Here is an 18422-nt window from a genome sequence, read left to right on the forward strand (position 1 = left end):
TCTTCTGTGTAGAAATTCTGAAGCCACCACATATGACATGGTAGGTAATATATTATTATGGCTTTTGACAAATAAGAAAATGCAAGCACAATAATGAGTGATGGTCCAAGCTTTTGGATTTGTAAGTCAAATACGGAACTAGGATTGGAACAACTCTGAGCCATCCTGGTGAACCATAGCTCTCCACTTTTAAATATTTAATAGCCTAATACATCCATGGACAGCTTTAGACACACAAGTTAGTGCAAGCAAAAATGCAGCGAGACTTTCTGCAAAGTCTTTGTGTTCAAAACAGCAATCGGAAATAAAACAACTAAGGACATGCCGCCAAGGAGTAACTGCCGAAATCACACAGGCATTTAGGGTAGAAAGGTTCATGAGCACATCCCTTTATCTGCACCACAAAGGGCAGGAAATGGAAAAATAGCACCTCAAGCCATAAGTCAGTGCTAATATTTTGAAATAAAAATATGCTTCTATGTAGACTATAAATATAAATTTCACACATACTGAATTAATACAGTTGACACATACAAGTATACACAGCACCACAGAGCATTTGAACAAGAGTAAATCTTAGGTGATCTGAAAAGAGGGGCTGTCAAATGCTTCTTAAGCTTTAGGACCCTATGCTCAAATGAAATACTATAAAAACAAACATTATTTTCGTTGAGTGGATTGGCCCAGTAATCTGAATCCCCTTAACTCTGAAAAGGATCAAATAAACAGTGTTGGAAAATCACTTCTTTAATCCAATTTTCCTTATTATAGAGAACTATTTGAAAATATATCAAGATATAAAAATAAAATTGTGTGAACTACATTATGTGTGCATGTGTGTACGAGTATTACTCACAGACCTGAGCTTATTTCTTCAGGTTCCAAAAGTGTGTAATATCTGCTAAAGCTTCTCATGAATCTGCATAGGAATCACCTAGAGAGCTGTTGAAACACAGATTTCTGAACCCCATCCCCAGAGATGCTGGCTGAGTCAGAAGGTCAGGGTGCAGTCCTGGATTTGCATCTCTAACCAGCTCCCAGAGCTGCTGCTGCTGGTGGTCTGCAGACCTCCTCTGGAGTATCTACTGAAGGACAGCCTACAGATCTAACCTTGCACTGTTGGAAAAGGAGGGCACCAAAAATCTCCCTGACCAGGCTCTTGTGCCCAACACATCGCGGTGCTCACAAACACTTGCTGAACAAATGACCAGTTAGTGAGACCTCTGGGATTTGAGGTTAGCTGCTGCCACTGGGCAGGTCCATGATACTTGGATAGAACACTTCTCCACAGGCTGACCCTCTGAGGTCCCCACATAAATATCCTCATTCCTTTATGGTACTTTCACACTTTCTGGGCTTTCTGTGTCCTCTGACGGGTTTCAGTGAAGAGGATGCAAGCCGTGTCTTCTATCTTCTTTTACCTTATGCCGTCTCTTTGTACCTCACATCAACCTGCCCTGCCACACTCTGAGCCATGCACAGCTGACTCTTATAGACTAAATCAATGGGCGCCCTATTCCCTGACTTCTGATTGGGTTGTACCAACAGAAGGCACTGGTAGGAGGTTAGGAGGTGGGAGAAGAATGAGGGAGCTGTCTGCATTCCCCCAGCTTCCTCCTGGCCACGATGCTGTGGTTGACTGTGCTCCACCGAAAGGGCACAGCTCCTGTCACGTGGCCCTCTCCTTACAGCCATCCTCTCTGGGTTCTGATGACTCTCCATCCCTTGACTGTTCAGGACTGGAGGGTCTAGTCTCCTAGCTGTAGCTAGCCCTGGGGCACTGCACTCTGTCTTAACAGTTTCTGTAAATCCTAACCTCTCTTTTGTAAGTCATCTTTTTGTTAAATTCTCCTCGAATTTCTTGCCAGTTCAAGGTGGCTTCCACTTTCTGCTGGGACCCTGGCTGGTACATAAGCATGTCTCTTAGAATGCTCTCATGAGAGACTAGGGCTTGAGGACTCAATCCCACCAAGGACTTACTCTCCCTCCACTAGTTCCAATTTAGTAGAACTAGCCACCTCTTCTCTATCTCACACAAGCCTGAGAAGATAAACAATTTATGTGAAATCAATTCACACTTTCAGAAACTCGAATGTTCATATCCAATTTAAGTGTAGCATTTGATGTTTGCCATGGTTTGAAAATTCAAAGCTATACACAAAATAAATGTCAAAACACACGGATTTTTTTTTTTAATACTTTACTTGCAGTTTATTTGATTGTTTGTAAGTATTTTGGAGGCTGATCCTTTCATGAGCAGGATGCCTGTCATTCTATTATTTGACAATGTAAACTGAACTCCTACAATGTGCCAGGCTCTGGGCCAGGCCCAGTGCATACAAAGGAGGGAGATATTTAAAAACAAACTACAAATTTTATTTGTAAATTACTACCGTGATAAGTGCTATGAGGGAGAAACACCAACGGTAAAAGCACACAAAGCAAATTGGCAGGGTGGGGAGGGGCAGTGAGGGTAGGGAATGCTGGGAATTTGGAGGGCCGCCTGACCATACAGATAAACAGCAGCTTTACATGGACGTCCTGATCTCGCTGTGGTTGTTCTGAATCTTTTCCTAATGGAAACTTAAATTTAAAGAACAAACAGACACAGAATGTAAGTTCTTTTGAAACAGTTGAGGGTGGGAATTAGATGATGGAGAGGAGGAGAAACAACTGTTTGTCCAGCATGAAACATTACTCAGAAACGGTTAAGGTGGAAAAAAAAAATATTGTGATTGTTGCACGTGCTTTCACACCAGCAGACCAAGTCTCCAGTTTCTATTTTTGTCCTAAACTATTTTTAGTCAATATTCACACTCTATTATGTTTAGATATCTCTGCTGAAAAATAAAAAAAGGAGAATCAGGAGACTTTTTCCTTTCCTCTAGGGCACTTTTGTTGGAATTATTAAGTTTCCCAAAGAATCATTCTAAGTGCTCAAATTGCTTAAAAGACACTAAAAAAATGAACAAATTTTCAAATAAGCTGATTTTTCAAGCTACAACCTTGGTGTTAATGAGGGAATTTCACCGTGGCCCTTTAGACACTTAACTGCTCTGTCAATGATTTAAGACAGACACCCCATGACAGGCCACTCACGTGAACACTTTCTGGCAACCCCACCACACTGTCAGGTGCTTTCACTCTGACCTAAGTGTTTCTGGGGTCTTCTCTCAGGTCCCTGCCTCCCATTTCAGCAATGAACACCCTCTTTATGTCGCACGCAGTGCCCTCAGAGTGTGACACACAGGATTTCCAGCCTAGTTCAGTATAGGGCAATAGCACATATTACTTACTTTCATGTAACTTATGGAAGGTTCTGGTACTTCAGATGGTCTTCAATTATTTAAAGACAAGGTTATAAAGGCTATAGGCAAGCCATCATGTTCAAAAAAAAAAAATGTGTGTTTAAGAAAAGAAGGGAGGGAGGAAGGAAGGAAGGAAGGAAAGAAGGAAAGAAGGAAAGAAAGAAGGAAAGATGGCTCTCAGAAGAAAACAGTATGTTTGGTAAAGAAGCAGATAAAAATGTATAACTGAAGCTCAATTCCTGGATCTGAATGCTGTGTGGCCCCTTAAGAAATAAGGAGACAATATTTCAGTTGTTCAGGGAAATAAGGAGGAATGAACAAGATTGGGAACAAAATACTTGTCATACGGTAAACAGGGTACTGAGATCAATCTGTTCAGGCCACAAATAAATGGGCAAAAAAACAGTGAGAGAGCAAAACCCCAAGGAAGAATAGTGCAGTGGGCAGTTTTCATTCTAAAAGATTCCAGGAGTGGAGTTGGGCAGCTGACTAATGGTAGCGGGATACTGGGAGGACCCTAAAGGACTAGTGAGCTACCAGGAGGGTGTCTTCCAGATAACACTAATTCTGGAAGTTTTTCTCTTTGCTAAAACCTAACAAGGCTCATAAGCCTACCCCCAACTCCAAAGTATGGAGAAGAATGCATTTTACACCTAGAATGGTGTAACACTCATTCCTCAAATGTTCACTGCAAGTCTACCTTGGCTGGATGCTAGGGCGAGAGTGATTAACAAAGACAAGGTTTCTACTTTCATGCAGCTTACAACAAATCAGCAAGTAAACATGAGAGATATCGGCAAGTGGTAAGTGCTAAGCAGAGAATGAAAACCGTGCTGGAATCTCTCATGGAGCTTACAGCAAATCAACGACTAAATAAGACAAATATTAGAATGGGATGACGGCTCTGCAGAGAAACCATGCTACCTACTTTAAAATGACACAGAATGAAACAAGTCATTCTAAGTTTTCTCAGTAAAGCTGTGAGTTACAATCTACTCTCCTCCCTGAATAGATAGACCTTCCGGAACTTTCAGAATGCTGCAATAAGTGTGGTGAGTTGGACTGGCACAGCTCAAGTCATTATGAGCAAGCAAGATCAGCAGATAGAAGGAAGCAATGACACTCAATCTATTAATATATAGTGCTAAGGACGGATTCTGCAGGCCTCGGCAATCTATCTTTCTGGGAACTAACCTATTTTCCCAGCCCGTCTAAAAGTCACAGAAGACCCTGTTAGCTTCAAGAAGTGGAAAATCAGCAACTCGGCCAGCATAACCTTTCTGCTACATCAGGGCCTGAGGGCCCTCGTGAGCTCACACTCAGGAGGGGGCATTGGTGACACCCTTGGTTAAAGACTTGATGGCTGTGAGAAGCAAGACACAGCACGAGGCTGAGACCAGAGCAGGAGGGAAGCCTTGGCATCTCTGAAAGCCACCATACAGTGGCCAAGACAATAAAAGTGCAGTACTTACAGCACTCAGGCAATGGCCTTGCTTCCTCAGCAAAGGAAACATAGCACAACTACACAACCCCACTCTCCTCCCTCCCCTTTCCTACCAAGAACCTTGGCCTGGATTAGCCCAATCCACTCCCAGGAAAGTAGAGGCGGAAACACATTAGATACCAAGTCACAGTTATGCTGTGTCTTCTGGTTAAGGTGGCATTTTACAGAAGGGGTACATGGTGCAAATATATTTGGTTTCCAGTAGGGAAGTATGTCACAGCTGCTGGGGAAACCCGGAGCCTGCATTGATTCTGTAGGCACTGGCAAGCTGCTGAAGGTTTTCAATAATAAAGTAATCAAATCCATGCGTTACAGGACAGAGATGTATTGATGAAGGAAGGGTCTCGAGATACGTAGTGAAAACAAACCAGGATGGCAAAGTATCTGGAAATCATGAAAAATGAGGAACAGCTGAAAGAAGTGGGGGGGAAAAGACTTAGGTGAACAAAATAGTTCTCTTCAAATACTTCATGGGCTCACATAGGGAAGACGGATTCAAATTTCGCTACAAGGGAAGAACTCGAATAGAAGTTAAAGGGGTGCCATGGGGAAAGAATATAGATTCCACCTGAACACCAAACAAACAAAGAAAAACTTTCTAATGACTAATGCTGAGCAAAAATAGAGCAGGCTCTGAAGGCTGTGACTCACCCGTGATATTCAAACACAGTCCAGATTATGTGACCATGAAGATCCCTGTCCATTTTAAGCTCTATTATTTCATGATTTCCTCCTGTAATGCCCAAGGCCCTTCTCAATCTATCCAAGTCCTACCCACTCTGAAAAACCCAATTCAAGTTCTATCTCCAAGTTGCTCCAGGCCTTTCCATAATCATCTCTCCCTTTTCTGAATAAAGCACTTATTACCTGTACCATCTATCTGGTAAATAAGACTGCATAGCTCCACGGCATTGTATCGATTGAACAGTTATTTATTTCCTGTGTATCAATTACTTTTCATGGGTTTTTATCTTTGCAATCAGACAATAGTTTCTTGAAGGCAATAACCTCATCTTCTATTTCTAGAATTAGCGCTGTGCATTGCACATAGCAAATGCCTAACGTTTTGGTTTATTACCAAGACTCCTAAGTGCCTACTCTGTAAAACTGTAGATCGCAGTATATATTTCTTGTGTGTATACATACGAGAAACCTCGTGGGCTCTTTCAGATGTCTGATCCTGATTATTTCATTTCCTGATTGTACTCAGTTATATTTTAGTTTTATTGTGCTAAATATTTCTTACAATTAAAATAGTATTCTTCCACAGCATGTTTTTAGAGAAGGGGAAATAAAAGATTAAAACTTTTTATTAAAAACATTTTTAACCTTGTTTTCCCATCACAAAATGAAAAGAATGGTTCAGCAGCAGAAAATGTCATCCAGAAAATCAACCACTTATGAAAAGATTAATTTTTCTCATGGTTGAATTAAGTTAAGTGCAATTAACACTACTGATTTATTCTCCCACACAGAGGCTGCCTTTGTGAATATTTGAATTCAAGGCCAAAGACACATTAAGGTAACTTTCAAACTGAATGACCATAAGGAACTTTTCAGCCTCTTTGGATCTTTACATGGATACAATGGCTGAATAGGATTCCCGATTCCCTTAGGGGCCATAACCTACTTATGTAAACATTTCTCTTTCTAAACACTGCCTTTGATGTATACGTACCCCCAGGATTGGCAAGCAGTTCTCATCCTTAGTTTTTGGAGAAGAAGCCAACTTCATTCCAAAGCCTAAGAAACTGGAATTGCCCTAAGGCAGTGCTTTTGAACAGACACCACGAGCTTGCCATATAGCAAGTTCTTTGGGGACTTTAGAATTGAGGAAGATTGAATAGAAACACCATAGACCCACTTTATATGTTGAAAACTACTGTGCCTGTAGTTAGGCTTCTTATAAAAGGTTATAGCCTTCAAAATCCCTATGATTTCTTTATATAGAAAGTTCCACATACTGTTTCCATGAAACATATTGCTCATGACATCACATAAATTAGCATATATTGGAATGCTCTTCCCTTCTCTCTCGGGCTGTTTCGGCACTAAAAGGCAGCCATATGACCCCACTGGGTATGCAGAACATAGGCGATTCCATTTGTAAAGGAGAAATAAACCATGGTATGAATAGTTCTAAACCCGTAAATGGCCAGATTCTACCAGATGAACACACTTCTGAGATATAGGTTACTTCTCAGACTTGTTCTCCCTTTTGAGCACATTTATCACAGAAGTTCACCTACTTCTGAGGTCCTGTCCCTCTGCCCCCACCCGGCACTGAGGAGTGTAGCAATCTGATTGATGGGCAAGTTTCCTCCTCATCCTCATCCCTGGCTCTCTTTGGAACTCTGACCAGGGTTTATTTCCTGGTACAGGATCTCCTTTTCTTTAGGAAAGGTTCATTCCAACTACCTCTGTTATCTAACCTCGGAACTCCACCCCCACACAATGGCTTGACGAAAGCCAGAAATATGAAGACTCAAATTCCCTTTGTCTCTAAGCTAATGAAATTTGGTAGGGGGAGACTCTTACACAATCTGAATCTTCACCCTTATCCTATTAGATGGAAATTTATGTTAAATTCATCATGTAGTGAGGCCCACCCAATGAGCTCATCTTTGTGAAAAAAAACAAGCCAAAAGCAAAACTGTTGGGTTGTGTTTATCTGTTGTGACAGTTGTTTCCAATTGGCCCCTTCAAATCTACTATCCTTCTCCACCATACTCTGTACCCCAGAGTTTAGAGTGCTAAATTTTATGGAATATAGCAATGGCTTTTCTGTCCTCTCTCTGAGTTTTGCTTCGGGTCTGCCAATGAAAAGCCTCGGCAGGTGATCAGAAGGAAGGAGAAGAGAAGCTGGTTTCCTCTTTCAGACTTCGACCTGATGGGTGGATGTCCTCCTCTGCCAAAAGCACAGACCCATCCAATGGCCTCTCCTACATCCAAATCTTGGTCCTCTCTTTGCCCCTTCCGGTCCCAGGGTGGTAATCGTCTCCTCAGTAATTTCATTGTCCTTTGTTGGTTTCCCTTAACCATGCCTACACTTTTGTAGACAGGTCCTTCCTTAAATTCTCCTGAGTGTACCTTCTGTTTCCTACATGGACTCTGCAACACTATTTTAATCTAGAACTCTTCTGAAATGCCTCCACCTGAGGTTTCTACAAACCATGAGCACCTAAGGAACCAGGTGAGAGGAAAGAACCCAACTGGTTATACAGTGTTTATAAAAATCACTCATTCCTTATTCTTTGGACAGTTCTCCTCTATTTCTAACTCTTTAACCTTTCTAAAGGTTTTAATACAAAAAAATTCTCTGCTTAATTAAAACATCATATACCAGAATCCCAGGCTCTGTATCCAATAGAACAAGCTCCTGCTGCCAAGACCAATGGTATAGACATAGCCTTCTTCCAGCAATGTGTGACACAGAGCATTGTCATGATGGAGGATAATCTATGGCACACTTTAAAACACACCTTCTCTCAACTGTAGCTCACACCCAACTGACTAAACCAAACAAGTTAAAACTTGTCACACACTGTTACTAAGATTCGATGTGCCGCTTCCCTGACTTTCCGTTGGATGGCACTTGGTAGCAGCATTCACCGTGTTTTGTGATCACAATGGAAAGGCTCCATGTCACACATGACTTCTGGTATGGCAATTTCTGTGAATAAAAACATTACAGTATATCTTCATCTACCTTATTCACCAGATCTGGCACCATGCGACATCTGGCTCTTCCCCAAAGTCAAAATGACTATGAAAGGTAAACATTTTGAATCTATTCAGGACATCGAGGCAGCCATAACACCGCAACTAAACACACTCATGAAAGACTTCCAGAACTGCTTCAGAAAGTGGCCAGACGCATGAAATAAATGTGTTTGGAGAGAAGGGAAGTATTTCGAGGGGGATTAATGACAATTTTACTGTAATAAATATTTTTTACTTAAACATTCACCATATTTTTTAATCATACCTTGCATATATCATTATGACATCAGATAGCATTATTTATAGAAGAAATGGCCTAAGCCTTTAAAGATAAGAGTAAAAACCTGCTCTATAAGACAGCTGACTAATAAATGTTGACGCTCTTAAGTGAAAGGAATTTTGAATTTACTGCAGAAATTATTCAGCTATTTCTAAATGACTCAGAATCAACTCTCAGAAACCTGGGAAATCAGCAAGCACTGAAGCATGTTCCTTCCATCTGTGAAAAAGATTTAAAGGACTCTCCAAAGAACAACTTCTCTCCCCTGTAGTTGAAATTAAAGACAAGCCAGAAGCTAGCAAGTGTATCTTTAGCCGTGCAGAACCCATCTGAAGAAAACAGAGTACGGTAACATTCTCCTGATTAAGTTTCCTTTAGAGCAATGTTAAGGGAGGGCTGAAGAACCAGCACAAAACAGCGTTAGGGGCTGTTTTCCCAGAAAACGATCCTGCACACCCTGCCACGGAAAAGGTATTTTCTGATTGACTCTGTGACTCTAAGACAAGTCTACCTAGGGAGTTTCCGCCATCATCTCAGACCATGTCTTTATGGCTCAGCTTCTCATCTCTGCTGGTAGCCCAAGTGTCCCATATGATTTGGAGGTCAGAATGCCTCAAATAGATACCAGCCCTCTGAGTAAGGTGTGACACTGGGACCAAGAGTCAGGGACATGGATTTCACGAAAATATGTAGCTGAAGGGCCTACCTACAGATTATCTATTTTATTAGCAGATAAAATATCCTTAAAGAAAGTCGGTCCTATGCTCCCCTCAATCCAACATTCTGCCCCTTACTGAGAGTTGTAATTTAAACACTAGCTTCAAAGATGAAGGACATCCTCTAAAAGCTTATTTCCATTTCTGACCCATTTGGATTATATTATCCACTATCCTGCCCTTAAAAAATAACCAAGAATAATTGGACAACAACAAAAAAGAGTCGAGTTGGGCAGCGGTAATGTTAAATTTTGCTTCTCCATCTGCTTTAGGTGAGGCAAGTGCTCTCCTTTACATCACTGTCTCCTACACTCCGCTTCCCTCATCTACATGACCAACCTGGCCCTGTCCTAGACGGTTTCCTCGGTTCATTCCTATGAACATTTAAAGATATAGTTAAAGAGAAGGGAAGATGAACCGGGAGGGGAGGAGACAATCCTATGAATACTATGGTGGTTTTAAAACATGTTGGCAAATTCTGTGACATTTCTCCCCTCAGGCGTTAAATTCCCCTCCTCTGAAACATGGGATGGCTTACGTTACTCACACTACCAAACAAAATAGGGTGGAAGCTCTGCTGGTAACTTGCCAATTCAGGTCAAAAGGGCACTATAGCTTCTGCCTGGCTCGCTCACTCATCCTTTCTCTCTCTCCCTCTCTATTTTTCTCATTTAGGATGTTCACGTTTGGAACTCATGGAAACCAAGGAGCCAATGAGAAGACTACGTGAGGAGAAACCAAGGTCTTCCACCCCAGCCTTCTAGCAACACCCCCAACCCCGAGCTCCCAGTTAGCAACAGGAACCAACGTGCTAGCCAGGTGAGTGCACCATCTTAGAGGTGGATCCTCCCGCCTCCAGCTGACCTGCCCAAGCTGATGTCATGTGAAGCAGAGATGAGCCTCCCATGCAGCCCAGCTCAGACTGGAGATTCACTAGGCAAATAAATGATTGTTGTAGTAAGCCCCTAGGTTTTGGCGTGATTTGTTGTGCAACAATAGATAACTTGTACCAGTAATTCCAATATGGAAGTTGTTAAATATGTCCTCATCCAGTAAGAGGACAGAAATGAGGGATGAGGCAGATTCTATAGCTTTCAGATTTTTAAAAAACCATTAGAAGTTAAATATAACAAAAAAAGCACCTGTGACCTTTTACAGTTTGACATTTCACTCACTTTTAAGGGCTAGAAAAATTGGAAGAGGGAAAAGGGATGAATGTCGATACTGGGACTGGAGAACCAGACGTGAGGGAGTATGCCATTCCCTATTCCTTCCCTTTAAGATCCCTCAAATATTTCCGTTTTCTTCCCAAATTGCTTATTTTGGCTGGCAAGATTATTTTTAGTCAACCCTTCTTCCTAGAAGGACATCAGATCAAATCCAAAAAACACTCATTCAATAACATCCAACGACTGAGAGTTGAAGTTCTGAAGCTTTAGGGGCTGTGTTCCCAGAAAACTACCCTGCACACCTTGCCACACAAAGTTCCTGAAATTCCCCCATCAGCATGTCACTCTCTCAGTCAAGGATGAATGGCCACCCCCTTTTACTCAACTGTATCAAATCCACTTTTCTTTGTCCACCTTTCACAGTACCATGCCTTCATCTTATACATTGATCTTTATTTCCCAACCTGCCTAGGCAATTCCCACCTCTAAGCTTTGATTCATGCCAAACCATAGCCCTTTATCTATGTCTCTCTTTTTTTTATTTTATCAGTCAACCATCTTTCAAAGCCATATTCAAGTCTGATCTTAATTTTTTAAAAAATTCCCTGACCACTGCAGCTGACAGCAACCCCTCTGTCCATTGGAAGTCTTACAGCACTTATAATCCACAGGACTCATCTGATACTGACGTACACTTGCCCACTTTCCACCACTCATTTCACGTCCTTCAAGTCCAGGCCCACACCGTCTTCATCTTGACATTCGTCTCCAGCACTCCAAAATACCCAGAGCCAAACATACTCAGTCTCTTGAATATCTTATGTATTAAATAAATTACTGCTTATTGGATTAGTTAAATGAACTAAATAATATGGCAAGCAGTTTATAAAGTTTATTCTAGTAATATTTTTATTTCAAGCTGTGCCTAATCCTAAGGAATGAATCTTTAATTGGGCAGCCAGCTGGGATCAGTATGCAAGTATTCGGGAAGGTGGGGGACACTCCAAATAGGGGAGTAGCTGCCTATGCCTTGTTAGGCATGCCCAGGGACCCCTCACATCCTACCATCATAGAATGGACAGGATCTTAAAGATTATCTAACACAGAAATTTATCTAGTGTTTATGACGTATAAAGAAAGGAGTAGAAATTCGTGGAAACCTTCATTTTGTAGATGAAGAAAGTAAGACTCAGAGAGGATAAGTAATGAGCCCCAAATAGCTGGTTATCAGCAGAAATGACCTTGACCTTGGGTCTCCTGACTCCTGTTCCAGCATTCTTTCCAGGATGAAAAATTGAAGGACTGTTGCCTTTTCTCAATAAGCACTCCTCTTTGAAGAGCAGGCCATAGGCAGTGCTTTAAACTGAACATTTGATGTTTTTAAAGTAAATTTATACTGTGAAGAGTGACCTAAATTGCTAGACATTTTCTTCTCAGGCAAAACAAACAAACAACAATCCTTTTTTATCTCTGACTGAGAAAGATGTGTTCATGTATCTAACTTGCAAGCAATTTTTCCAAAGGAGAAGGGGATTCTTATCTGAACACTGTATCATATACTCTCTCTGTGGGCTGAAGGCAATAAACCAGACCAAGTAATCGGCGTATCCGAAAAAAAAATATCAAAGATAAAAGCCGATGCATTAAAAACAAACACAGAATGTAGGCAGGATGTATGCATTTACTTGAGAAACTGATTTAAAAAACAAAGGCAATTTAAATCACTAACCCTTTTCTTTAAGAGGATCAGCAATCGCTCACTGTCAGTATACTAGCAAATCCTTTTATACTAGATTTATTTTCCAGATTCTAAGATGGATTATATCTTTCCACTGACCTTGTCAAAATAAGCTTTTGCCATGACAAGAAGTAATAAAAACCACTCCGTGGCAGGTAGACTGACACAGTAGCACAAAGTCCCCAACTGATTTTTAATTAGAAATGTAACTCATAAGAAATAAATACTTTGTTTTCAAGTTCTTGCTCTATATTTTGATAAAATAATGAAAGGTTGTATATCTGTATATCTATCTAGCTAAGCTATAGACATAGAAATATATAGATATCATATACATGTTAAAATAGAAATTTAAGGAGTATAGTACAGTAGTTAACCATACTCTAAAGCAGGACCACCTAGTTCAAATCCTAGCTCTGACACTTACTGTGTGACATTAAGAAAGTTACTTAAAACATTTTCTAGTTCAGTGTCTTCATCTCAAACATGGGACTGATAATATTAGTTAATTTATAAGGTGTTATGAGGATTCAGTAACAAAACATGTAAGATACGTAGAACAGTACCTGGCCTGTAGTAAACTCTTATAAATGTTAGCTGTTTTATTGTCCGTGACCGGGACAAACTTACACATATGAATATGTGACTGCATGGTCTTCCCTATTCCCTCCTGCTTCTAAGGAGGGGATATTCTTGCTTGTCAGGTTAGCTCCAGGGTTTTCTCTTGTGTGAAATTGGAGTCTTCTGGGTATGAGAAGATCCACCAGGGAACATTCAGACTATATTTCTCAGGGGAGGTTCTACGCAGCAAATAGAGTTGTGTGTAAGGTGTGTGGGCTTTGGGGAAGATGGCTGACTATATGAGCCAGACAGGACGTGTCAACAGCAAGAGAACAGAGAAGCCATTTAGAAATGAGATAGCAATGTGAAGAGAGGAGAGAATTCCAGCAACTGCAGTGCGTGACAGAATTGAAAAGCAGAGGAAAGGTAGTTTTAAAAACTTCCATTTACTCTTCTTGGAGAAATACAATAAAAGTTAGAATTAATTTTTTTTTTTTTGTAATTGCTTTTGATTGTTGGACATTGTTCCCTTGAATGTAATGCTGTACTGAGACTGAACCTCATTGGAACCTAGACTTTTTTTTTTTCTTTTTCTCTTCTTTTTTTTTTTTTTTAGTTTCATGTGACTATATATATATATATATATATATATATATATTAAATTATAGTTGACACTCATTGTTATTCAGCTTTAGCCTCAGGTGTACAGCACACACTGGTCAGGCATCTACACCATCCCCGAAGTCTCCCTAATAAGGCAAGTGTCCATCAGATACCCAAAATCTTTACATTATTGATTATATTTCCCAAACTGTCTTTTGTATCCCTGTGTTAATCTTGTGGTTACCAATTTGTGCTTTCTAATCCCCTCACCCCATGCCCCTCCCATCTAGCAACCCTTAGTTTCTCTCTATATCTCTGAGACTGTTTCTGATTAGTTTGTTCATTTATTCTATTCTCTAGATTCCACATATAAGTGACATCATATGATATTTGTCTTTCTCCATCTGACTTATCTCACTTAGCATAATGGAACCTAGATTTTATATGGGTTTCATAGCAAGTTAGAGAGAGAGAGAGAGAGAGAGAGAGAAAGAGCGCGCAATTTGGAGTACATGGTTTCAAATTTATAACAAGAACAAATTATCACAAAGTGGTAAATGTTATTGGCAGAGCACACAGCTTTCAAAAGGAGCTAAAATATGTATATTCAATAGATGTGTGCACTGTAGTCCTTTCAAAATAGTTTGGCAATAGGTATCCAGAGCCATAAAAAATATTTATTCCCCTTAATGCCATATTAAATTAGATACTCAAAAGATGCTCATGGCAACATTATTTTATAATAGTTAAAAAAAGGAAACAACCACCAAACAACCAAAATAGAGCATGTTGATTGAATAGAATGATATGACTTTGTTTGAAATGATAATGTTGAAACTTTGGGAAAATTTTAGGATATAATGCTAAATTATAAAAACTCCAGAATACTGATCCTAACTCTGGAGCTGTCCACATCCAGCTTAAAGGACGCAGAAAATACCACTGCCCTTACGACAATGGGCTATAGCCCTCCTTGCTGATGCTTTTCTGGTTAACCACTTGATTTTCCAGACTTTCAAAGCTCCATGATCTTCTTCACACTAAATGATTTTATGAGATTGACCCTCATCCAACTAGACTGCAATTGCCCACCCAGTTTAAAGAGATCTGGGCCTGGCCCCTCTCATTCTCCTTAATTCTAGTACAGGAGTAACAAGAAGAAGCTTTTCAACTTATTCTTCTGGTTTTGAAGCTGGATAAATCTCACGTTCTCTGACAACTGAATTCAGAGGGTTAATAAAGTCTTTGACAACATATTTCTTTGAGCCCCAGTCCCAGCTTGCCTGGAGCAGTGGGTAAAGTACCAGGAACAATGCTTTTGTTGAGAGCCTGCGTGATTATCTATAGAATTAGACCCAGTATTTTATTTAAGAAACTTGCAGAAAAGGAGAGAAACATAACACTTTAACACCATTCATTCATTCATTCCACAAGTGAGCACCAACTGTGTGTCAAACACCATTCTGGGTACAGATTACAACAGTCCCAATTTGCAAAAGGCGTACAGAACAGCTAATTCCCATAAAATGTGATGAGTGCCTTGAGAGAGAAATTATGGGGAGATGGAGGAGGCACAAGTAACCCAGCTTTGAGGAAGTCAGGCAAGAGGACATAACATTCTCCTTTAATTCGATCCTAATGAATGCAAACCTATCTCATAGAAAGAAATAAAGAAATAGGACCGATGTCCACTCTGTATTCTTGTTTCTGAGTCACAGTCTCACAGAGTCTCATGGCATTAGTGCGAGTGACATGCTCCTAAACACAGCTTCCCACTACCATTTTAACAACAGAAACCACAAAGTAATTTGTAGAGCAAAGTCCCCTCAGCAAACAGCATTCTCTGAATGCCCACTGCGGGCCAGGCCCTTGATGAAAAGTTTCTCTCCCTCCATCTCAGCTTGGTTTTAATTTAGCTCTGTGAATGACAGTAGTAGGAAGGAGTTTATTTTGGTTTTAAGCAGAAAGGAAGACATATTTTGTTTTTGTTTTTTTTTTAAAAGTGGCAGAGGGCACACTGAATCATCCTCTTTTGCCTGGCATCATAGAGACAACACACTATTTTTATAGAAAAGATTCATCTTCTCCAATTCTGATGGTGTCCTGAGTAGCCTCAGTGTGGCGGGTCAGAAAAACCACACACTGACAGCCTTGTCATGACCACTACACATTATCAGGTGCCTCTCACCTCTCATGGGAAAACAACCAATGCGACTGGCTTCCATGAGGCTACGATCCTGAAAGCCTCACACAAGATGGGAATTTGAGAAGAGTCAACACTGCTCTAACTCCACTGTAATCCCACGAATGCCAAAACCCTAACATTGAAATTATTTTTTAGTCTCTCCAATACAATTTTGTGAGAAGAAAATAATTTTGAAACATGCAGAGATTTGTAAAAGTTATCTACTCAAAATAAATAGTACTACTCAAAATAATAGTACTAAATAAACAGTACTAACTCATGTGCTGAGTTCTCCCCACAGTCATGGAAGTTCTGGGAGGGCCACGAGGGGCAGAGGTTTTGATGCCAACAGAGCAAGACAGGGCCAACAGGAAAAGAAAGAGTTCCGCAAAGCATCAAATGTTAAAGGGCTAGGGTCAGAAAGATGCAAATAGAGAGTAGGAGAAAACAAAGCAGGATGGAACAAGTCTGGAGGTACCTTTTATATGGTATCTGTGGACAAGGCAGGAGTTATGGAGGGCCCAGAACCATTTCAGAAGGCATAATCAATATAATTAAAACCCTTCTATGCTTCTCCTGAGCACTCACTGCCCACCCATCCAGGGCAAAAGCGGTCTCTTAAAGAGGCAATCTCCTTGAAAAATCCTTCAGGAAGGTGTCTCACTGCGGCCTTGCCAAGTCACCTGTCAACAATTCCAGCACAGCTAGTTCTGGCACTGGAGTAAATCTCTGCTTCTTTGGTTGAGCATCAGCTGAGCTAGCTGGCTTCATTTATGGACCATCTTGTATGAAAAGTACATTATTAAAACTCCATGTGGCAAGATGCTCGCATTATGGAAGTTATGTAAAAACTGAAGCCACCTGAGCCAAGAGTGTGGGCTGGTGACCTGTCCTGATGGAGAGGCAGATAGAATCGCTAGTATTATTCAAATGTGTCCTCTCTCTCTCTCTCTCTCTCTCTCTCTCTCTCTCTCTCTCTCTCTCTCTCTCTCTCTCTCTCTCTCTCTCTCCCCCTCACTTTCTCCTTCCCTCCCTCTGCCCTAAGTACATATAGTTGAATTATGATAAGGAAAGGTGTGTAAGCTTTCCCCAAGGTCAAGTTAATTAATGAATTTCTACCATTAAGCTAAAATTACATGTATTATTTATAAAGGCTGAAAATATAAAGTGTTTCAAAAAATATGAAAATACATAAGGACAACCAATGTGTTATAGGTTGAAGAAGAACATCAAACTATCAAGGAGATCTTCCCTCCATGTTGTGACTCACGGGACAGAGGGCAGTCACGCTGTTCCACACCACAGTAATACCAACATCCCAACCTTGCCACTAACCAGCTGACTAAACTCGGGCGAGGTAATTGACATCGTGTCTAAGTGGTAAACTGGATGTATGATGGGTTGTTGTGAGGATTAAAGAGTTGAACCACGTACAGCGTCCAGAGCAGTTCCGGGCACCGGGCCAATGCAATGTGGGGCTCCGGGGGTCACATTCCCATGGTTGTCTGTGTGGAAGGCACCCCGGGAGCGGTGCAGGGCACAGCCCATGCCCAGGCCTGGCACGGGACACGTGCTCACTCAATAGTTGCCATTCTTATCATTTACTGAGTCCTTACTATGTACTGAGTAATGTGCCGAGTGATTTTCAAGGGTTTTCTTGCTTAATCTTCACTTAGAAATGAAGAAACTGAGGTGCAGAAAGTTTAAGTAACTTGCCCAAGATAAACCAATAATCAGGATTCAGGTCTTGGTGGCCTAACTACAGCTCGGGCTCTCATTGGCCACACTACCTACCACTGTTCCTGGCAGGGACACACACATAGGACTAAAGGGAACAGATCATTCTCAGGTGAAGTTAACTAGTTAATATAGTTAATTCCTAAGCATAGGCCATGGGGGAAAAATGATAACAAATAACTCCCTTCACCGCCAGAATGAGCAGTCCAGGGCTCCTTATCTGCTGCCACCATCTTTTCCCAGATGCTATGAAGAACCGAAGTGCCATACCCCAAATTAACAAAAAGCATCATTTGTCCAGAGTCGGCAGAGATCTTTCTGTGCCCACAGCTTCTAACAAGGGCTCCTGTCATTAGATAAATGAGCAAACCACTAGGTTGGTAATGGAAAGGTCAACACAAATCTACTTGCTAATTTGCTGATGAACCTATGTCCCAGCAAACCTGAGGACGTTCTGCTGCCCAAGGCGGATCAGAATTTCAGTCCTCAACTTTGGAGACTATCTCTTACTCTCTAAGAAGTAACACTGGGTGAATATATTTTAAACCCGTAAATCCTAAAGATGTATGCAGACAGGGTGGGTCTGATCCAGAATGTGGAGCGGCTTAAGCTCTCACGGGACCCCTCCTGTTAGTCCCACCACTGACCTTCCCTCTCCTGTCTACTAGCTCTCCGTGGCATTAGACTGCCTACTGTATTGGGACATTCTGCACTTTCATAAGCTAAAAGGACACAAACTTCTTACGGCTGTATGCCTGAATGGGCTCTGGAATCAGGCAAACTGAGTTGAAATCTTGGCTCTATCACCTCCCACTGTGAGTCGCCCAAATCCCATGAGTCCTGTGAGCCTCAGTGTCCTTATCTATACAGTGGAAGATGAACATGAATACAGTAGTGT

General features: G+C 41.0%; 1 protein-coding gene across 3 annotated transcripts in view; it reads right to left on the minus strand.

Moving 5' to 3' along the window:
- The window catches only part of NCALD (neurocalcin delta), a 409311-nt gene that overhangs the window by 243901 nt on the left and 146988 nt on the right, over positions 1 to 18422 (minus strand). The window lies entirely within an intron of this gene.

This window comes from Rhinolophus ferrumequinum, chromosome 14 (assembly GCF_004115265.2).
Source record: "Rhinolophus ferrumequinum isolate MPI-CBG mRhiFer1 chromosome 14, mRhiFer1_v1.p, whole genome shotgun sequence".
NCBI lineage: Eukaryota > Metazoa > Chordata > Mammalia > Chiroptera > Rhinolophidae > Rhinolophus > Rhinolophus ferrumequinum.